Source organism: Polyodon spathula, chromosome 51, assembly GCF_017654505.1.
Source record: "Polyodon spathula isolate WHYD16114869_AA chromosome 51, ASM1765450v1, whole genome shotgun sequence".
Lineage (NCBI taxonomy): Eukaryota > Metazoa > Chordata > Actinopteri > Acipenseriformes > Polyodontidae > Polyodon > Polyodon spathula.
The window spans coordinates 2298820-2322366 of NC_054584.1; the positions used below are offsets into that span (position 1 = coordinate 2298820).

The window sequence follows — 23547 nt, forward strand, 5'->3', positions numbered from 1 at the left end:
GTCTTACAACAGAGTCGCGCTTCCATCCAGGCTGACCCACTTCCCTGACCCGGAAACGAACTGTCAGGCCAGCCCTTCCAGATACTTCTCCTCCCGTTCTTTAGCGCCCTCACAGGTTGGGAGGAAGATTTATCACCAGAACTCATCTTTCCGTCACATATCCCACCGCTCAGAGTGGAGCCGAAGGAACACTCGGCTAAATCTACCTTCCCCATTACTCCCCCCTCCCGGGAAAAATAATCCGCATTTTGGTGGTCTTTCCCCGCACGGTGTACCATGTGGTACATGAAGGGCTGCAATGCCAGATACCACCGAGTTATCCGGGCATTGCTGTCCTTCATTGTGCTTAACCACTTGAGTGGGGCGTGGTCTGTGACCAGATCGAATGAGTGTCCCAGCAGGTAGTATCGTAAAGAGTGAGTAGCCCATTTAATGGCCAAACACTCTTTTTCGACTACGGAGTAGTTGCGTTCCCGAGGTAACATTTTTTTACTGAGGTATAATATCGGGTGCTCTACTCCAGCTACTTTTTGGGACAAGACTGCACCCAAACCTACATTCGATGCGTCGGTGTGGAGGATGAATCTCTTGGTGAAATCTGGAGTAATAAGAGTGGGGGCCTGGCAAAGTGTACGCTTAATAGTATCAAACGCTCCCTGACACTCAGCTGACCATTTAATTAAATTTGGAGCACTCTTTTTGGTGAGGTCGACTAACGGGTTAACCACTGTGGCGTACTCGGGGATGAAGCGGCGGTAATAACCGGCTAAGCCCAGTAGTGACCTCACCTGAGTCTTGGTTTTGGGGATCGCTGCATCAACCAAAGCCTGGATTTTGGTGACTACAGGTCTCACCCTTCCATTCCCCATTAAAAATCCCAAATATTGAGTCTCTGTTTTGGCAAACGCACATTTCCTCAAGTTAGCTGTCAGCCGGGCTGCCCTTAGAGACTGAAGAACGGCTGCAACCCTAGCCAAATGCTCTCGCCAGGTGGAGCTGTATATCACCACGTCATCAATATACGCTGCTGCATATTCATGATGTGGGCGTAAAACCTGGTCCATCAGTCTCTGAAAGGCAGCGGGCGCACCATGTAGCCCAAACGGCATGGTTTTAAAGTGGAACAGCCCTTCTGGTGTTGAAAATGCGGTTTTCTCTCTGGAGCTGCGGGTTAAAGGGATTTGCCAGTATCCCTTCGTCAGGTCCAGAGTGGAAATAAACCTCGCTTTTCCCAGTCTGTCTAAAAGTTCGTCGACCCGAGGCATGGGATATGCATCGAACTTAGCAATAGCGTTCACCTTTCTGAAATCCACACAGAAGCGGTTGGTGCCGTCTTTCTTAGCCACTATGACGATCGGACTGCACCACTCGCTCCTGGAAGGCTCAATCACCCCAAGCTCGAGCATATCCCATACCTCTTTGCGAACGCCACTTCGTCGACTTTCCGGGATCCGGTACGGTCTCTCTCGCACTGTGACACCTGGTGGAGAGATAATGTCATATTCAACTAAGTTTGTCCTGCCGGGCACGTCAGAAAAAACATCGCTGAACTCCTCAATAAGCTTACGCAGCTCTCTTTGCTGATCCGGAACCAATTGTTCCCCCATAGAAATCGCTCTTGTGCTCGGGGTCTCTGGACAGGGACCTAAATCATCCTCCATATTGCCTGGGGCTATAAATAAGACCTCCCTTGCCTGCCAGGGCTTTAATAAATTGACATGATAAATTTCACGTTCATTTCGGCGATCGGGCTGTCTAATTTCATAATTTACTTTCCCTATAGCCCGAATCACCTCATACGGCCCCTGCCATTTAGCACACAGTTTCGATTCAGATGAGGGAAGTAGCAGCATTACCTTGTCCCCTGGTCGAAAGGTTCGAATCCGTGCATTTTTGTTGTAATGCTGCTGTTGTCGGTGCTGAGCCGATCTGAGGTTGTCTTGGGCCAAACGACCGACCAAATCCAGCCGATCTCGTAGTAGGAGCACATACTTCACTACATTTTTAGACGAGCCTTTGTGCTCCTCCCACCCCTCCCTCAGCAGGTCGAGAATGCCGCGAGGCTGCCGGCCGTACAGGAGCTCAAAGGGGGAGAACCCCGTTGAACTCTGCGGCACTTCTCTCACCGCAAAAAGGAGGTAGGGAAGAAGCGATGCCCAATGTTTCTGCTCCTGTGTTACAAATCGCCTCAGCATCGACTTTAAGGTCTGATTAAAACGTTCAACCAAACCGTCCGATTGTGGATGATAAACGGACGTCCTGATGGGACGTATTTTTAATATTTTGTACACCTGCTGTAACGTATTGGACAAAAAATTGGTTCCGTGATCAGTCAAAATCTCCTTGGGGATCCCTACTCTAGCCATAATGTGCGCTAACTCGGTGGCTATTGCAGCTGCACTAGTGGACCTCAATGGAACTGCCTCTGGGTATCGCGTTGCATAATCCACCACTACTAATATATGCGTATACCCAGAGTCAGAAGGTAGCAAAGGGCCCATTATGTCCATTGCAATGCGCTCGAACGGAGTGGAAATAATCGGCAGTGGGACCAAAGGAGCGGGGCGCACTCGACCTGGCGCTACTCGCTGGCAGTCTGGGCATGTGGCTACATATTTCGACACATCAGTATGAAGACCGAGCCAATAGAATCGAGCCAATATTCGCTCCCTCGTCTTCTCGGCTCCGAGGTGCCCCGCAAAAGGGATATCATGCGCCAGCCTCATGACCTCGGTCCGACAAGACGGGGGAACCAATAATTGTGTTACAGGCTGTCCTGTGCCCGCGGCTAGGTTTACCCTATATAGTAATTGCCCCTTTATACTGAAATGTGGATATACTAGCGGCCCAGCGCCATCAACATCCTTACCTTCAATGGACCGGACCTGCCCCCAAGCGTGCACCAGTGACGGGTCGTTCTTTTGGCCCCACACTAGGTCCGCGCTTGAGTACCACGGGTCCGGTATATTGAGAGGGGCTGGAATAACCTCTGCCCTAGTCGGCCCAGTAACCTCGCTCTCTCGGTCGCACTGCGTTCCCACTCCCTTCGACTGGCGTTTGTTACCATTACAGCACTCTCCCACCAGACCCCAGCCTTGTCTCAAAGACGCTCCCTCCCATTTCGCGGTCCGTCTCTCCTTATTTGTTTTTCTAGGACGGAACAGAGGGGAAAACATTTCAGGATGAAAAGGAAACACATCACCAATCCGTTCCTTTTTCCCTTTTTCTGCCACGTTTACGTGTGTGGCTGAGACTGCCATTATTTGCACCAATTCTTTGAATTTTGGCCAGTCTCGGCCCAGAATAACTGGGTGCGGCAACCTTTCCGCCACCCCGACTACAAGGTGACGTTTTATCGGTCCTACCGATAAATATACTTTTAGGGTGGGGTATGCCGCCGTGTCTCCATGGATACAGGAGATGGCCACCTGACCTTGTGGCCGCCACGACATACCGCCCAAGAGAGCTGTCCTGATCAAGGTCTGCTCACACCCTGTGTCCACTAACGCGTGGGTTTTCACATTCCCTAAAACCACGTCAATCAGACAGGGCCCCTCCCAACCGTTTTCCCCCTGCTTACCCGTTCCAGGTGTCCAGTTGCATGCAGCCACGTCACACTCCATAGCAGCGGGGCATGACCTGGCCCTATGTCCTGGCTGGTTACACCTAAAACAGAGTGGAGGGACAGAGGGGGCATAGGTTAAATATCTGTCCCGCTGCTGGTAGGGCAACGGGGCAGGGGCAACACCTCTACCCCAGCTGGGGGCCATCCTCGGTCTCCATGGGGGGGAGGCAAGGGGGCCCAACGGGGTCGGCGGTCTGGGAGGTCTGGGTGCCGGGAACGAGGGTGATGGTGGTGGTGTTGGAGGAGAGGGAGGGAGAGGTTGGTTCCTGAGCAGGGCAGGGGCTGACAGGATCCCGACCCGGGCTGACGTCAAAGAGTCCTCAAAATCTTCGGCCAATTTGACCGCCTCCTCCAGGGTGTCAGGGTTGTGGCGCCGTACCCACGCCTGAGTTTCGGCGCCGACCACATGGCAGAATTGTTCCACCACAATGGCTTCCCCCATTTGTTGAGCGGTCTTCTTCTCTGGGGTCAGCCAATGGACCATGTGGTCGCACAACCGCTGTGCCACCACCCTGGGGCGTGTCTCCGGGGCTCTCCGGTACTCGCGGAACCGCGTCCGGTGGGTCTCCGCGGTGATGTTGAGACGACGGAGGATAGCCTGCTTGACTAGGTCATAGTCAGTGGCGTACTGGTCGCTCAGGGCTTGGTAAGCTGCCTGCGCTTCCCCGATCAGGCAAGGTCCTAGCTGGCTTGCCCAGAACTCCCGAGGCCATCCCGCCGCGGTTGCCAGCCGCTCGAACGCCACCAAAAATGCCTCCGGATCATCCTCCGCCGTCATTTTCATGGCCCGTGCCTTCGGGGCCGACATCAATGATGTTCCGGTAGGGGTCGCTCCTGCAGCAACGATCAGCCCTACCCGTTCAATGAGCGCCGTATAGCGCTCCTCCCTCCGTCTCTCCTCTGCATCCCGTCTGGTCTCCAGTGCCTGCAGCAACTCCGCCAGCGCGTTGCGGTCCATAGTCCCGTGTTCTGACACCACGTGTGGCAAAGTGGCTAGTGGAGGGGAACAGGTATAACGGTGATGCGATGCAGGAGTGACAGGCAGACAACAGTTTCCAGTGAAAAGGTGCTTTTATTTATAATCCAGGTCTGGTGACCGTTAAATAATAAATCCCCGGCTATACACAACAATGTGTAAAGCACGGGGATAGCAATAACAGGGCACAGTCCCGAACAAAACGAACACACGGTCACCAGTCCTGGGTGAGTGCAGACGTGCTTGTGGTGGGTGAAGACACTGTATTTCGTGACGGTTCCGTGCAGTGGTGATCCGGATTGTGCTGACCCTGGTCGACAGCTCCGGATAGGTGAGTTAACTGTCTGGTGGTGCAAAACGCAGACAATTACAAAACAAACACAACAATACACAACACGTAATTCTCTGCAACAACGAGAGCTCCTCTCTCGCTCCTTCTCTCTCCAAACGTTTACCCAAACGAAGGAAAAGATCAGCGTTACCCTGGCCCCTATATGTAATCCCGCATGATATCTAGGTAAACGGTTGCAGCTGCCTTATTACTTGCAGCTGCCTCTCGTTTATCTCTCAAATCAATACGGTCTTACAACAGAGTCGCGCTTCTTTCCAGGCTGACCCACTTCCCTGACCCGGAAACGAACTGTCAGGCCAGCCCTTCCAGATACTTCTCCTCCCGTTCTTTAGCGCCCTCACAGGTTGGGAGGAAGATTTATCACCAGAACTCATCTTTCCGTCACAGGGACATATTACTTTTTGTACTTCCTGATTATTGTCACTTGGTCTTTCTGCTGTTCCCTCCTTATCTCATTGTGTCTGTGGTTCATCTACCTACAAACACTGTGTTCCCCAGTTTCCTCAGTCCGGTCTGTGGTTGGCCCGAATGGCAAGACCATCTTGCCCAGAGCCTGTTATCCTTTGATGTGTAAGTGGGCACATGGTCTTGACCATGTGTCCAAAGGAGGGACTATGTTTATCAATTTTGGTTTTGCATTGGCTTTGCTGCTTTTGCTGCTCAGTTTTGTGGTTCGCTGTTGTAACTGGAATCACTTTCTTCCTCCTTATCAGCATCCGGAGGGGAAGGTGCAGCAGGGGGGCTGCAGCTGTAGGAGGGAGGGGGAGCAAGGCCTTTTAACTTCTCTACTCTACTCTTACTTTTGTTCTTTTTTGTAATGCTTGCTGTCTGTATCATTAATTCTTTCTTTTCTTTGCCCCTTTCTTGTTTCTCTAATTCCTCCTCTGCCATTCTTTCCCACTTTCGGAAACTATCCCAATCTATTTTTCCCTTACATTTTTTCTTTTCTTTCTCCAATTTCTCTAGCTCCATCCTACAATTAGCTAATTTACTTGTGCTTAATGTTCCACCAAGTGGAAAGCTTGACTTAGTATACCACAAGTCATTTTGTCTCAGGGGACCTGGCCCCCACCTATCATGCATTTTTTTCTGACATCCTGTCAAGCTAGTACAATCAACAATTATACTTTTTGCCGTACCCATTATGTCACTTAATCTTCTAACTTCTCTTAAACACGCTTTTTTATAATTTCTTTCTTATTATTATTTTCCCAAATTTGATATTTTCCAATTTTAACACAAATTGCCCACTTGTTATAATATTTTCTTTTCAAGTTCTGACCATATGGCCCATTGCCTACACTTAATTTAAACAATTTACATTTAAACACTTGTATTTCAATTTCGGGTCAGGTATTTTTTTTTTACACAATGCGTATTTCTCCTTGTATTTTATAAGTTGATTATAACCATTCTTATCAAACCAGATTTCACTCAATTCTGACATATATTAGGACATAACAAGCCGGCACAGACACAGAAAAACACAGAAACAAGAAAAAACAATAGAAGTTACTTCCAATGTTACATAAATGCTTTCGATCCTATTTTGTATTCAGATTATTTTAAAGTGAATATACAGAATCTTACAAGTGTTCAAACAGCACCAGATAAAAGGTTCCACATCTAACCTTTTTGCTCAATTTTGTTTTCCTGAGATTACAACACATCGTTGAAATGTGCTTCTAGTGCTTAATCAGTAGAAACAAGATATGGTCAATAACATGATATTCTCTGTGGTCACTGAATCTGTAGGCACATGCAGTGTTCTGATCCAGTACAGTATTAAAGCAGTGATCAGCGCCTCTTTGCCGGTGTTTCTATTAAGGCTGAAAAGTGTAGTGTGTAAAGTCTACGAGACACTGAAAATCAATGCGCATCCCCTCGGTTGAATACCCATTCTTGAATTTGCAGTAGATCAATTCATGTTAGCACATTGCATGCAGGGAATGGGCAATTAAATGTCAGTTAACACTTCTGGTTTTTGTGAGTATGTTGCTCATTGTATTATGTGTCAATTGTATCTTTTTTTGGTCCCCTGTGCAGCTTTATCAATGAAGCTGTTTATTACACGGAATGGGCTGTTTAAGGATGGTTCTTTTTGTTTCAGCAGTGTTATGTTGTTCCCTCTTAGTTGTATTGTGTGTATCATTTTGCAGCTTCAGAACCCCGTGTTCCGGCCGGTTTTGTTTATACAGCTGTTTATTGCACGAAATGGGAAATGAAAGGTCGGTCCGGTCGTTTTTTTTTTAATAGTGTTATGTTGTTCTCGCTTAGTTGTATTGTGTGTATAATTTGCGTCGTCTTTGCACCTTCGGAACCCCGTGTTCCGTGTTCAGAAGGTTCTGGGCCGGAACGGGTTAATGACAGCGTGCTATTTTGATTGGTAATACATTCTCCTCGTGTGTGTAACTTTCTATCTATTTTTTTAAAGCAGTTGAATTCATTAAAGTACTGTTCCAGGCCGTTCCTATCCGTTCCGGCTTTTAACCCATCTCCTCGTTTCCTCCCACAGTCCAAAGACATGCTGATCAGGTTGATTGGTCACTCTAAATTGCACTCTGTGTGAGTGTGTTTGTGTGTGGTACCCTGCGATGGACTGGCGTCCCGTCCAGGGTGTTGTCCCGCCTTGCGCCCTGTGCCTGCTGGATTAGGCTAACCGGGACCCTCTAAAGGATTAAGCGGCTTTGATAATGGATGGGTATATATTTAGTGTAGGAATGTCTCTAGCGAGTCTAACACCTCAGAGTGGCACCTATATCTAATTGTTTATCAATACAATTTTTAAAAACAAATCCTAATTTATAATACAATCCTTTTGGACCTTGGAGTTTTAAAATCGTGAATTAACTGCCAAAATGTTGAAAGGGGGAAAACGTATGACACTGGATGAGTCGGGTGACAATTGATACATTTCCAATTTATCAGCAGAACTGCAGCACTCCTTGTGTTTGTGTAAAAAACTGTGGACTGGAGTAAAGAGGAGCCTCCTTCCCATCTTCCAATATATGCAGCTGATCAGATCAGTCCTGAGAGAGGCAGAGGGGTATAAATATTTATATTTTAAAACAGTGTTTTGATTATTATATACACAAGCAGGACAACCCTAATAATAATAAGCCTAATATTGTTTTTAAAGTGAAACATAAGTGTAGAAATTGGGATCAGAACCTTTGGATTCAAAATCCGCTTTCTTGTACACTAAAGATATTTTCTTTCATTTTAGATATCTTGGAGGCGGTTCTCATAAAGCTGGAGAACATTCACTATATTGGACAGATTTGTGTAAGGGAGTTGCAAGTACTAAGAAGTGATTTTTGAATCTACAACATGAATGTAGAAGTATCTCAGTAATGTGTGTTTCTTAAAGATAATATATTGTATGGCTATTTTTGCCTGAAAACTATCATAACTTTTTATTCTAATTCATGGAACGCCTGCAAAGGCGGAAGGTGAATGGAGTGCTTGTGGGACTTGGGCGACAGAGTGTTAGTGACAAAGTTGAACAGACAGGACAGGTCCCCTACTGCTTGAAGATCTGCTAGCTGCTTGAGTGCTTGTGGCGAGTAGGGGAACGACATGGATAGAGGAAATCCCCCCCTCCCCTCGATGGAAGACCCGTCCCAGCAGCTTGCCTGGTGGTAGGGAGACAGAAAGGTACCCGGACCTGGAAAGGAAAAAGATATAGACAAGTCCCGTCCGTAGAACTGACCTCCATCAGGCGTGAGCACCCTCTGGATGCCCGCGGGACCTGGAGGAAAATGAGAGAGGGTTAAGAGAAAGGCATATAGATTAGAGCCTCTCTGAGGCTAAAGCGCACGAGCTGCGAAAGAATAGATGTGGCCGGGGGTCCCCTCTGACGTACGAGGAAGCTGGGCGGCGGAGCCAGGCCCGGCCGGGGAATGTGAGACTCTCTTCCCCCCCAAAAAAGGACCCTTGACTCCCCGCAGAACCGCACCCATGGGACAGGAAAGAACCGCATGCTGCACACAAAAACGTGAACTGGAAAACAAAAAGGACATGGAGAGGTTAGTAGGGCCAGGCTATGGATTGGAGGCTGTCCGTGCTGTGAAGAGGAACCCCCTTGAATCTTTGACAGTTGGATGAAGTGACCTCTATGGAGTTGATCTGCCTTGGAGGACCTCAGGAGAAGGATGAAGTGATAACCGGGAAGCTGGGATAGGTCAGAGCTCTGTAAGCCAAGCGCTGGAAAGCTGGATGGAGAAGGAATATAGAATTCCAAACAGCCTGGAAGGCACGGCTGCTGGGAGAGCTCAGGGAAGCTCATCTGTGTGCTTGTTGTCCTCACCAGGGTCTTGATCTGACTATAGTTCGGAAGAATAAGAGATCTGGTTCTGGGTGCAGAATAGGAGGAATGTTGACCAGGATGTGGAGTTGGCGGTAGAAGGAGCTAAAGCCTCAGACATGAACTGTGCGTAGCAGAGGAGACTGGAGAACGTTCAGCTGGGGGGGACCAGGCTCCGGAACTTGAGGACCAACTGCTCCTTTAATGCAGCTAATGTCACTTCCAAGTACTGCTCCTTAGAGTAGCTATCCAGCATTCTTCCCTCACTGGGATGACAGTGAAGACACGTCTTGGTCCGCTGTCAAAGCTTCTTGCATCAAGTATGACCATTTCATGTTCAGCAGATATAGCTCTTGCAATCCAGCGAGAACAATGTGTAGCCTATCACCACCATCACAGATAAGTGCAGATCCGGAGCCTAGCTTTCTGTTCTGCATGTCTGTCGGAGACCTAGGAACATGACCTTTTTTATGAGGACGGAGGGGTGGATGCAGAAAACTGCAGTGGCAGTTGATGTTCTTGCTAAAGCGACTTGGTGATCTGTATTGAAGAGGAGCAGCCGGAACTACATTCACTGAGTGTTCCAGTGTTGCAGCAAGGAGTCCTATGTGTTGATTAATACAGGATCAATCAGTTGTTTGCTACTATCATGTCTGCTTGGAATGGAAAAGGTGAACTCACATTCAGAGACTTGGGTTTCATAACTCCAGTCATTCTCCTAATAGTGGAACTCTAACTCATAATCAAGACAAATTTCCAGTCTCGTACCACATCTCTCACCATGTTGTAGTATTTGAGAGGATGAGCGGATATACTAGATGGGAACTAACATTAGCCTTGACTGTGAAAATGGCTGCCATGATCCGAGGAAAGCTGGAGCGTTGAAAGCTCTGGAGGAGGCTTTCTTGCTTCTGAAAGATATATAAGATATATATCTATATATATATATCTATCTATATATATATATATATATATATATATATATATATATATACAGATGAGGCGAAAGAGAGAGAATGCGTGATATGAATGATCTGCCTTGGAATAATGCAAATTGCGAAATTGAAGTGTCCAAAGGGAGATAACCAGTTGCGTTTAGAAATTAAAAATACTTGGAAGTTGATAATGAGCTGACAAATGTACTCCAGGATTTGTCGAGTGGGAGGCTGGGTGATTCCGAGGAAGGCACAAGTAAGAGCGTCTAAAATATCCGCTTTTGAGTGCTAAGCGCCGTGGCCTGCTGCTTTGATGGATTAATAGCGTTGGAAGCTGTAATGTAACAAAGCGAGAGGTAATCGAGAGGAATTAGGGAATTTGAGACCAGAGGAACTGCCCACTGGGGCAAAAAGATCAATGATTAGGTGCTACCCGATATTTTGTGGGTTATTTCTGAATTAGAGGCTCTGAGATTCTGGGTTTAGAGGAAACAGAAGGAAGGTTTTGCATATGAATTGGATGGAGAGAGAGGGCAAGTCTGTGGAGAATGTATGAGCATTTGTTGCTGTGGGACGGTGCAGAGTGAATGAGCATTTGTGACTGCCGGATGGAGTGAATCTGTGTCTGATCGCGGGGCGTGTGTAGAACTGACTATCTTCTATTACTTGCACTCGAATCAACGGTGAGAGTGTGTCATGTCAGACGGCTGCCTGCTGATTGGAGCCTGAAGCAGATGCAGTAAATTTGTTGTACTGTGGAATGGATAGATGAGGGCGGGACCCGGACTGCCTGGGCTGGGGCAAGCAAGGAGCCACGGAAAGAGAAAATGTAATGAAGGAGAGGTGAAGATTGACACGAGGCTAAAGGAGGAATTGCAAAAGGTGCTGGAGCATTGACTAAGCAATAATCCTTGATTAAATGGCAGACGAGGCGTTGCTGGAGCTGCTAAGCGAGCAGGGGAGCAAGTGAAATTCGGCTTTGCTGGGGTAAAATCAAAATATGAAAATATGTTTAGCTCAAGAAAACTGGCAGCGTACAGGATGGGTAAGTTCACCAAAATAGCATTGTGAAGCCTGTTCCGAAAAATTAAACTTGACAAACAATAACTCAGTCGTTTGTTACAAGCAGTCTAAATTAGAACTGTACTTGAAAATGTTCCTTTTCAGACAATAAAATGAGTTTGGAAAATGGTTTTGTGAATCTAGCTTTGAGAATCTAGCCATCCATGTTGCATAAACATGAAAAGTAGAAACCATCTGGTGGCTGGACTGCTGTCTACAGGTGTTAGCTGTGGCCGTTGAGAAGGCTGATGCCCAGTTGCAGGTCATAAGAACATAAGAACATAAGAAAGTTTACAAACGAGAGGAGGCCATTCGGCCCATCTTGCTCGTTTGGTTGTTAGTAGCTTATTGATCCCAAAATCTCATCAAGCAGCTTCTTGAAGGATCCCAGGGTGTCAGCTTCAACAACATTACTGGGGAGTTGATTCCAGACCCTCACAATTCTCTGTGTAAAAAAGTGTCTCCTATTTTCTGTTCTGAATGCCCCTTTTTCTAAACTCCATTTGTGACCCCTGGTCCTTGTTTCTTTTTTCAGGCTGAAAAAGTCCCTTGGGTCGACACTGTCAATACCTTTTAGAATTTTGAATGCTTGAATTAGGTCGCCACGTAGTCTTCTTTGTTCAAGACTGAACAGATTCAATTCTTTTAGCCTGTCTGCATATGACATGCCTTTTAAGCCCGGAATAATTCTGGTCGCTCTTCTTTGCACTCTTTCTAGAGCAGCAATATCTTTTTTATAGCGAGGTGACCAGAACTGAACACAATATTCAAGATGAGGTCTTACTAGTGCATTGTACAGTTTTAACATTACTTCCCTTGATTTAAATTCAACACTTTTCACAATGTATCCGAGCATCTTGTTAGCCTTTTTTATAGCTTCCCCACATTGTCTAGATGAAGACATTTCTGAGTCAACAAAAACTCTTTTTCATAGATTCCTTCTCCAATTTCAGTATTTCCCATATGATATTTATAATGTACATTTTTATTTCCTGCGTGCAGTACCTTACACTTTTCTCTATTAAATGTCATTTGCCATGTGTCTGCCCAGTTCTGAATCTTGTCTAGATCATTTTGAATGACCTTTGCTGCTGCAACAGTGTTTGCCACTCCTCCTACTTTTGTGTCGTCTGCAAATTTAACATGTTTGCTTACTATACCAGAATCTAAATCATTAATGTGATTAATGTAGAATTGAGCACCTTGGTGCAGCTAGATTAAAGGGCACGCTCAGTAGAGGGGATAATACTGGGGGATCAGTTGAATGTTTTGTTGTGTTTTCTTTTGGCTTGTTATTTTTTTACTGTTGTATTTAGTTTGAATCCTTTGAGTTTTTTGTTTTTTTGTATGGCTGCAGTGTGGTTTGTTGAGCTTAGACTACACTATATTTTATTAGTGATTATTTTGTAAATTACTGTTTCCCCCACTACTACTCGAATCTACAGGTTGGAAATGAATTGTTTTGTACCTTTTCATTAACTATCTCGTTACTGCTAAATCTTATGCAATTGTATGGACCTGTATGCTCTTTTGTAATTTATAGATTAAAACTCATTTCTGAAGGAAAATTCCTTCTGTGGCGTAGCTGCTACAGGAGTATTGATTTATATGGTTATTTCCCACGAAGTGCCCACATCCCTTCTGAAAAAGCATGACAGTGAAAGTCTTGCTTCACCATGTTCTTATTTTGCGGCTACGCTGAGACACGCCCACCTGCCTGCTGAGACACGCCCACCTGCCTGCTGAGACAGCGGACTGCTTCCAGCTGCTGTTCCACACAGATATGCAGCGGTCCCAAACAAAGCGTCATCACCAGAAATAACACAACGAGTCTGTTTACATCCATCAATATTTACATTCATTAATCTAAAACATACAAATATGAGCCTCCCTGCCACAGTCCACTTTTCACCTTAGATTAACCTTTGAAAGGTCACAGTGTAAGAACCTCCACCTTTGACACCAGTCAACCTCGAAGAAAAGGTTACCTCCCTGAATTAACAAATCATAAATATATAATAGAGGGGGAAAGGTGAGGTATACAGCGCGAAAGGACGCGGGACCCTTTCCATATATAACAAAGAAAATTAGGGGAAAATCCTCAATTATAAATAACAATGGGGTAAACAAATCAGCTCTGAACATACACTCCACCGTGTCAATGTCGAGGGTTATCTGCATAGAGAGGAACGGGAAAAGAAAAAACGCACTGCACAAATGAGAAGCTTTAAATCAACAGGAAAGTATATTGTAATGAAAGTTGCGCGGAACATTCATTCCAATATTCCCTGGCCTTACACTCCACACTGCACACAGCTGTACTCTCCAAACACTCGCTTTCATACAAACAAAGCTTGAACAGAAAAAAGGATCACACAGAACTGTCCACGCCATTCGCGAACCCCTCCGCCCGGCTAGTCAAAACTCAGAGTCCCCTACTGGTGCACAAAACTGTTTCTAGCAGTGCTCTTCATTGCAAGGCCCGCTGGCCACTGGCGGGGTCATGGCAAATTTCCATTTCTGTGTGCTGCGTCCTGCTTGTAAAGGGGCAACGAAACAGTGTGAGTTGCAATCGTATTAATATATATATATATATACACACAGAGAGAGAGAGAGAGAGAGAGAGAGAGAGAGAGAGAGAGAGCTGAAACAGCCACCTGCCCAATGTTTTGATATGTTGTACATATCAGTCTTAAGGGAGTGTGCATTGAAACGTGTTTATTTGGAGAACTATTGTAAATACTTTAGCACTTTCATTTTTAATTAGTATGGTAGTCTTAGTTTCTGAGCTACTGCATTATTGCCTGACGAGTATTTCCAGGGCAGAGATATCCAAAGTAAATTGGATGTCAGTTTTAACAGCCACCTTGTTTAATGTAGTTACTGTGACCCAGCTGGAGAGGTGCTGATTCACTGTATTGAAGTGAAATTGTGCCAATAAAGTGTGTGTAACATGATATAAAAGTACAGTAGATGTGATTCTGAAGTAATAAACAACTTCACATTCTACATGGATGTGTTTTAATTTGAAATTCGATTTCCATTCCTGTCAATTGATATTATTCAATTACATACTGTAAAAGTTAAGAGTATGAAATGTCCATGTGATTCACTGATAACACATGTCACTAGTAATTGGTGATGTCATTTCTCCCATCATGTTCTCGTTATACTGTCCTTGGTAGCGGTGTTCAAAATCCAGTATATCCTGGTGGAAGCGCTCGCCTTGCTCCTCCGAGTACGCTCCCATGTTCTCTTGAATTTATCAAGATGAGCATCAAGGATATGGACTTTGAGGGACATCCTACAGCCCATTGTGCCGTAGTTCTTCACCAGAGTCTCAACCAGCTCCACATAGTTTTCGGCCTTGTGATTGCCCAGGAAGCCCCGAACTACTGTAACAAAGCTGTTCCATGCCGCTTTCCCCTTACTAGTGAACTTCTTGGGGAATTCATTGCACTCCAGGATCTTCTTTATCTGTGGTTCGACGAAGACACTGGCTTTGACCTTTGCCTCAGACAGCTTAAAGAAGAAGTCTTGAAGGGACTTGAAGGCTGCCGACTCCTTATCTAGAGCTCTGACAAATTTTTTCATAAGGCCCAATTTGATGTGCAGTGGTGGCATCAGCACCTTCCAGGGTTCCACCAGTGGCTCAAACTTGACGTTGTTCCTCCCCACAGAGAACTCGGTCCGCTGTGGCCAGTCCCGCCTGTGGTAGTGCGCCTTGGTGTACCTGCTGTCCCAAAGGCAAAGATAGCAGGGAAACTTGGTAAAACCGCCTTGGAGACCCATCAGGAATGCCACCATTTTGAAGTTTCCTATGACCTTCCAGCCGTACTTGTCATACTTCAAAGCGTCCAGCAAGGTCTTGATGCTGTTGTAATCCTCTTTGAGGTGCACCGAGTGAGCCAGGGGAAGAGACGGGTACTTGTTACCATTATGGAGCAGCACGGCTTTGAGGCTCCTGGATAAGCTGTCAATGAAGAGGCGCCACTCATTCTGGTTACAGGCGATTCCGATTGCCTTGAACAGACTGGTCACATTGTGGCGGAAGCAGAGCCCATCTTGATGGGTGAAGAAGCTGGAAAAAGATTGGTGACGCTTCATCTGATCTGTGACTTGCACACTTTCATCCAACAAGTTCCACTGCTTGAGCCGAGACATCAAAAGCTCGGCATTGGACTTGGTGAGACCAAGATCTCTAATCAAGTCGTTGAGGTCTTTTTGGTTGGGGTAGTATGGGTTTCTCTCCTCAGCTCCACCTCTGAAATTGTCATCTGGATCTCTACAACGTCTTTCTCACTCTCTGCCTTGCTGCTCTCTTCTAAAGACGGCTGCTCTCTCTCTGGAGGAGTGGGTACGGGGAGCTCATGGCAGTGTGGCACCGAGGCGATGGATGAAGGAAGGTCCGGATATGTGATAGCAGGTGCATTCTTGCCAGTCCGACGTTTGGAAGGGTCCACCATGCAGAAGTAGCAGTTGCTTGAGTGGTCAGTAGGTTCCCGCCAAATTCTTGGGATAGCGAACTTCATGGCTCTCTTTTCCCCTCTGTACCATCCTACAAAAATACATTTATTTCCCCCATGACTAATGTGTAAGAGATTCTCGCAATATTTTTCATATATCATATATTTTTTCAATAACATTGAAAATTGTAAAACATTTTAAAATTAAAAGCTTTTACAATTTTAAAAATGAACACATTTTATAACATAAAATTCCGAGCAACAATTGTCCATCTTACCTTCCAGAGTTTTTTTGCAGCGCTCGCAGGTGGAATGAGGTGCCCAGGGTTTGTCTTGATCCCCGACAGGCATTCCGAAACATGCCTTGTAGGCCTCACACATCTTATCAGATGCTTCCATGGAGTACTTTTTCACTCTTGTCTTGATAAATTGGCCGCAGACATAGCAAAATGCGTCTGCCGGATGCTTGCAGCCTCTTGATGCCATCTCAGAAAAATGCAGATATGTATCCACTTAGGCAGCTGGAACTAAACTAAACTGGTGGGCTTAAGGCCCCTGTATTTATACTACTATTTATATTACTGGAAAGTTCTAGAAAGTTCTAGAAGTTACTCCAAGTTTACCCAGCACTGAATCTATCTGGAATGTTCTGGAAAATAGGTACATTTCAAAATATCACTGTCCTGGTCACAAAAGCAAAGTTTGTGGGGAATAATAGCCATTTTCTATACTTTTGAGGCATAAGCAATTAGGAAATAACACTTACTACCCAGGAACCAAAAAAAAAAAAAAAAAAAAATTATTTCACAGTGTAATTAAATGAAACGCTAAAACTGATATTTTATTACAAACAAGGTAGAAATGCAAGCAACCTTCAAGCCATTTATATTTATTCTCAAATAAAACAACTTCTGTTTTTTAAAAAAGACCTCTCTTTGTGCTTCTCTGAACACATGCAATGGAGGGCGCACTGGAGTTTTTCAGTCTGGGGAATATTACAAATTAACAGACTGTACTTTAAAATACGCATGTGTTTTTAGTTATATTACAGTCTGGTAACGCACAGAGGACTAATACAGCAAGCTGTACAAAAAGTGCAAAATAAAACACAATACCACAAACTAGAAATCAAAGGTGCCGTGCAAACGGCAGGCTTTGCCGCAGCCCCGAGCATCTCCAATCACTTGCTGCCCTTCCCCTCAAACAAGCCTAGCAGGAGCGCCCATCTTTAAACATTAATTAAATCCAACAAATTAACTGCAAAACAACAAATAAATAAGTTTATATAATAATATTATATAAACCCAGTTTCATGACCCCAGTGTTGTCGAGCCAATTTAAATAATTCCTCAGTTTGTTCGCCTTCGTTTTGTATATCCCATGAATAGAACCAACTACGCGTCTCAATCATCTGGGCCATCATCAAGGGACACAAAACGGTAACTCCTTTTGCTCACATTTAATTTCACAATTGAATTTACATAGTAGGTCTCACCCTGCTAGGTTACAAGGGCAGCACTCAGAGAAAATAAACTGATGCATAAACGTTTTCCCTTCATATTGTACCAGTAAAGGCATCATAATTTCCTCCCTCAATACTACCCCCGAGGCTCCCACTGTTTTTACTGATTCATTTGATATCATTGGGTTATGCATAGTTCTAGCATTTATGACAGACACTGCAGCACCTGTATCAATTAAGAATTAAAATAACTCGCCATTCACGAAGAGATCAACGGTGGGGGCTTCTTGTGGTTTAGAAAAAGTTAGCACGTACTGCTTGTTCACTGTGTTGGTGTCAGCTGTCCCTGCCTCGCTTCATTCTGGTTTCTGTTCTGTATAGTGATACTTGCAGTGGGGGAGCGCTCTGCCAGTTACTCCCGTTGGTTTGCTATTGTTGCTGCTGTCTCTGACAATCTCTAGCAAAATGTCCTTCCTGGCCACAATTATAGCAACTAGTGTCTTTATTCTGGCTCTGAAAGTTTCTGTTGCCACCGCCTCCGCTCCCCCCCCGACCCCTCCCACCACGCCCGCCCCATCAACGTCGGTATCCGCCTTGGGTTGGTCCTTTGCCCTGATAATAAGCCAGCTGAGCTGCTTGCAACTTAACTCCTTTTTTGTCTTTTGTCTTTTGATTGCTTTCTTGCTTCTGTTGTTGTCTTTCAGAGTGGTTGCAATGTTCAATAATCTGAATGAGGGGAGCCGTCTCCCATCCAGTGCATGTCTTCCGTACCTGTTTATTCAGGGCAGGTACGAGTCAGTTTATTATGGCTGCTTTTAGCAGACTGTTCTGGTCGGAGTCCGCTGTGTTTGCAAAAGCACGTCTCCAATCTTTGTCTATATTCCAAGCAATGTCTTTAATCCCATCTTGTCTCCAGGTGCACTGAATCAGGACCTCTGGCAGCCAGTGCGCTGTCAGGGGGGGCCATGATAATGGCGTTGTTCGGATTGCCTTTTGGTCCCGACCGTGCAGTGAGCGTGCTGGAAGATCCTGATGTCTCAGGTGATTCTGGCAATGATAAGAAGCTCAGTCCAGGTGGCGACCAAGGGGCCCAAGTCCATTGGGAACCGCCTTGGAAACCTGTCGGGTTGCTTGGGTGGATATCAGAGGCGAAGACGCGGGTGGTGGACCCTCTGCCGTGGGCTGGGGCCGTTGGCAGACCCAGCCCGGTCGGTCAGGCTGAGTAGCAGTGGCTGTGGAAACAGAAACACAATACGGGGGGGGGGGGGCAGTCCCTTTCCTCGTCGCAATATCTATTTCTCTGTCTTTTTCACTTCCTCAGTACTCTCTTTCTGACTTGCTTTCCTATAAAAAACTTTTTCTAAACCACAAGAAGCCCCCACCGTTGATCTCTTCGTGAATGGCGAGTTATTTTAATATAACCATCCCATTACTTTATCTTTATTCGTCTTCTCAAGCTCTAACTTTTCTCTACATTCTTGTAACTTCCTTTCACTCAGGGTTCCTTTTAGTGTAAAATCAGCTATTTTGAGCCACAAAACAATCTGGTCTACAACACCGCGACCCCATTTATCAACCATTGTTCGTCCCGGTCCAAGCAGCGGTTCCGGGAGACAGATCTCCTTTTATTATTACTTGACCCCATTGTAATCAAACCCACGTCCACACACACACACACAAGTATTAGATAACACTCGTTCACTCGCTCATTCACACGGTTATCTGTCATCCACACTATGTCACTGCCTATTTTTATTTGTACCACTTGCATAGAAAAAATACTTTTCTTAATTACCATCCAACAGTGCGCTCAGTATATTAATCAACTATACTAGGAGTATGACTTTATTTATTTATTTTTTTCCCAAACTGTGCACTTAATTATTTCGGTTGTTATTTTTGGTTCAATATTCGGTATTTCATACAATGTCTTTTTTTTTTTAACTAATATCATTTGTAATTACTTATTAGTATTATTCATAGATCAATCAAATTACTTAATTTACCTGTTTCCGGATCAGGATTTCTATGTCTATTAGACAACAAATTTCCCAGAACAGGTTTTAACAGGTTCCCAGAACCTGAACCACGTGGTCTCTTAATTTTGTCCTCTAGACAATAGAGTTCCCAGAACTCTTTCTGCGCAGCCCATTCCCAGAACGGGTTTTATCAGGTTCCCAGAACCTGAACCAATTGGTTTATATTATGTATGAAGAACACCAGTCTCACCTTTTGTCTTTGTTCGGGAGGGCATATCCGTCCACCGATGCTCCTAGCCGGGTTCAAGGCAGGTCCTTCTCCTCTGAAATTATTTCAGCGTGTGGTTCCCTGAGCCACTCCTAAACAGCCCCCATGCACGGTTAACCTCAAAGTCCCCAGGAGCAATCGTAAAACGGAGCTAGCTATCCTCGTCGCCAAGAACTGTCGTGGAAATTCTAATAAAAGGAAGAGAGACTGTGAGTTCCAAACACACAGGCCTTTATTTCTTAAGTTTGCAAACTGAGAACACTCTCAGCACACAGGGTGCTAGATAATCATCAAGTAGTGTTCCAACATACAGAGTTGGATCAGTTTCTTATATACCTTAAAACTATCAGTAAGGCAGAAGGCTAGCCAATGATGATTCAGATATTAGCATATAAGGGAAACAATTTATTACTATGCATACGTAGGATATAGCTAAGCAAGGAAATAACAGAATGGCTGTTTTGTGTGTATAGCAAAAAAAGAAAGCAAGTCTCTCATCTTATTATCCATTATCTCACAGTTGCAGATGTAAGCAAAACTTTATCTTAAGCAAAGCATACAAGGTTATGGGAGCAAGATTACAGTATTCTTCCATGGCAGGCAAATCCAATTTTCTATAATATTTCTCTTACAATATCTACAATTAACAATTCAGCTATATTCATATTCAGAATGTAATACAGTATTAAGACAGGTTCCAGTAATAGAAATCAATGTTCATTGACCATTCCCATACATTCTCTATATGTTTCCACATTGTGGTTGCAATCCACAGGCACAAGGGGCTCAGTGATGTTAACAACTAGAGCCCACAATTAACCAATATATTTAATGTAAAGAAATGGTTCATGTCTTACTTTCTCATAGCTGCTGCTGTGTGTTTATACCAGTGCTATTTACTGTGTGTAATTACTCGTCTTGTCTAAGAATGTGCAGATTATATATAAAAAGATATTTAGGAGAGAGTGGCCAGCGATGAGGGCTCTCCTGTGTGATAGTTGGCCGCGACAGTAAAACTACTAGACAGTTACGATTGCGCATTAATGAGCGAGTATAAAAGTTACATTGGGAGTAAAGATATTCATTCACCACTATCTAGACACTTTGTAGATGCCAAACATTCAGCTTCAGATCTTAAATTATGTGGTAAAATATTTCAAGCTGGTTGAGGTGGTAATCTCGATCAAACACTATCACAATGTGAATCCAAAGGGATCGCCTATCTCCATATGGTACAAAATGAAGGATTAAACGAAGAGCTAGGATTATCATGTTTCCTGTGATATAATGCGCAAGCATACTTGTCTTTCATAAGAGCTTACAATAAATGATAGCTCTTTGAGATGATGTCTATTACTAGCGGATTGTTTAGAAATATACTCAATTATGTTACAACTGTTCTGTCTGAAATATATCTGTAACATTTATGCAATGCCTTTGAGGTTTTTTGATGAAGTTAATTTGCTAACAGACTATTCTGATTTGTTTCTAATTGTGTAGAGATCACTCTGCTTGGTGTATATTTTCTTACTGTAAGATGATTGTCCTTTTGATCCCATATAGAAAGCGACGAAGCAGGTCACCCTCCTTAATATAAACCGATAAAGTATAAGAACACGCACCCCCCCCCCCCCAGGTGATTTACTGCAGCGCCAGGCATTGCAGGTTCAGGAGTGTACTGCAATATTTAGAAAACACATCAGTGTAAGTCAGGATGGCCGAGTGGTCTAAGGCACTGCGTTCAGGTCGCAGTCTCTCTGGAGGCGTGGGTTCAAATCCCACTTCTGACAAATCCATTTTGTTTATTTATTTGTTAAAACAATCACCGAATGCTTGTTAATTTGAAGGCATGCAATTGTATTTGCATTACTTTGAATGTATCATTGTTCAGTTTAACATGAGAAAGATTTCGCACGTGTGGCCGGTTAGCTCAGTCGGTTAGAGCGTGGTGCTAATAACACCAAGGTCGTGGGTTCGATCCCCTTATCGGCCGTGACTTTTCTTCTTTAAATAAAACACATCCGCAGTAATGCTGGTGATTGCAGTGACGGCGGTTTCTTACAGATGGACTGACCCAAGTTTCTAATATAAAAACAGTTCCCTCTAGCGTCATTGAACCGATCAAGACAAAATATATACAACTGGAAGTTTATAAGCATTCATTCAGATGATATTGTTATTCTAGAAACACAGGGTTTTGGGTGTTTTTCACATTTGAATATTACATTCCCCCCATGACTTCTTTTGGATCAGTCTATCTGCATTCCTATTGGAGCTTGCCATTCCACTCGCTGACCACAAGAGGTCGCTCTAATATATACATTATATGCATAATTGCAATGGATACACTGGTGAAACTGCAACCCTGCTACACTTACAGTTATTGAAGATAAAATAAAAACACAAGCGACCTGTAAAGAGAAAAGCCCTTGTAAGAGTGTCCATTGCTTCACATATTTCAATATATTCTTGTCTATCTCTACAGGACACCATACACTGAGCTATAATTGGATACAATTACTGGATTGGACTGCATAGAAAATATTCTAACTGGCTTTGGGCTGATGGCACTCAGCTTGATGAGAAGTGAGTCTCCTCTTTATGTTTTTATTACTTCACAGGAAACTGAATGAACTACATGACTGGAATTTCTCAGATGAAAAACATCACCTGCTTATTGTATTGCAACAAACCGCTGGTGCTGATGCTGCTTTCATTGTTTCTGGCAGGATTTCAGTTTTCAGACAATACCAAGAGTATCATTGTGCTGTGTATGGAAGTGGTGTATACGCACAGTCGTGTAACACAGGTCATCGCTGGATCTGTGAGCAGGATGCTGTGCGCTTCTGAGTGAATCCACAGACTCTTCACTTGAGGAACAGAGAAGATCTCATTGCAGAGCCTGAGTGTGAATGTTATGAATCCGCTGAGCAACTCGCTGCACTTCTACAGCTCCATTGAAGAGGAAAAACAGAAAATTAGCAGCAGGGTTTAGAACAGGGTTTCCTTTTTAAAGAGCGATTCAAGACCTAACCGCTGTGTAAATGGTGCTTTTTTTTAGATTTCAGAATATGTACATTTCTTTACACTATATTTGAGTGTTTAAATTAATTGCTGTGACAATTAAAAATATGCAATCAGGATGGAGTTTGCTTTCCATGCAATGTGAATTCACCCCATACCCTGTTCACAGTTTAGTTGTTGTCTTGCTCTATTGATTTATATTTGATGTTATTTCTAGCAGTGTATGGATGAGAAACCATTTCATTTTATATATTGACCAGACAAGTGCTGTCCTATTACTAGTTAGTTTACCAGTACTAGTGTTACTAGTTTAGTGATGCTACAGCTTTTCCAGTTTGCTTTGCATCGAATGCTGATTCTGTTTTTAAATGTTAAGCATGTTAATGGCTTATTTTTGTAATGCTCGTCTCAGATCTTCCTGTAGTAAAATACCTTGTGGAGAGCTGCTGTGCTGTGGTTTGTGACACACTCACAAGTGCTGCTGGAAAGCTTCACCAACATGCAAAGAAAACACATTTTCAATATATTACTAAAAAACAAAATGATTAATATATGAAGTTAAAGATGAATATTTCAAATACATATAAACATCTGTTTCGTATGTGTAAAATGTGAGTACAATGTATTGTGATGAACTGGCTTACTTTTGTTCCAAATAGCACAGTGAATTCAGTTCCAGCAGGTCAGTGCCTGTGTGTTTATTTATTCTCAATGAGTTTTCAAAACAAAAAGAGTAGCTCCTTCCCGGAGCTCTGTGTAAACTTTATTACTGTATCAACTAACTGCACCGGACGGGTAAGCCGTTTACCGGTGAAACAAACCCCCTTTTTAACAGTAATCACAGCAGCTATATAAACACAGCTGTGTTCCACACCACTGGCCTCCTCCGCTGTCTCTCCCCTCTGTACCGCTTCGATTGCTGGGCATTTAAAAGACCCGCCTATCATTGTCAGCTGTTTCACATTTGCCAAAATGAATCAATTACGTCATTATCATACCTTTACCAACATGGCTCGCTGGCCTCAATGACCTTCAGCAAGATGGAGTGTTCAATCCAAACCCCAGGGTCCCAAAGCCTCTAAATTCCAGTGT

General features: G+C 44.2%; 1 long non-coding RNA gene and 2 other non-coding genes across 3 annotated transcripts; all 3 read left to right on the forward strand.

Annotated features, from left to right (window-relative positions):
* Window positions 1–21139: 21139 nt before the first annotated feature.
* trnal-cag lies at window positions 21140–21221 on the forward strand. The gene has a single exon. It is a non-coding gene; the product is annotated as a tRNA-Leu (tRNA).
* Window positions 21222–21350: 129 nt separating this feature from the next.
* On the forward strand, window positions 21351–21424 carry trnai-aau. Its single transcript has one exon. It is a non-coding gene; the product is annotated as a tRNA-Ile (tRNA).
* Window positions 21425–21980: 556 nt separating this feature from the next.
* LOC121306912 lies at window positions 21981–22897 on the forward strand. The gene is made up of 2 exons (XR_005948254.1): window positions 21981–22017; window positions 22161–22897. It is a non-coding gene; the product is annotated as an uncharacterized LOC121306912 (long non-coding RNA).
* The last annotated feature ends 650 nt before the right edge of the window (window positions 22898–23547 follow it).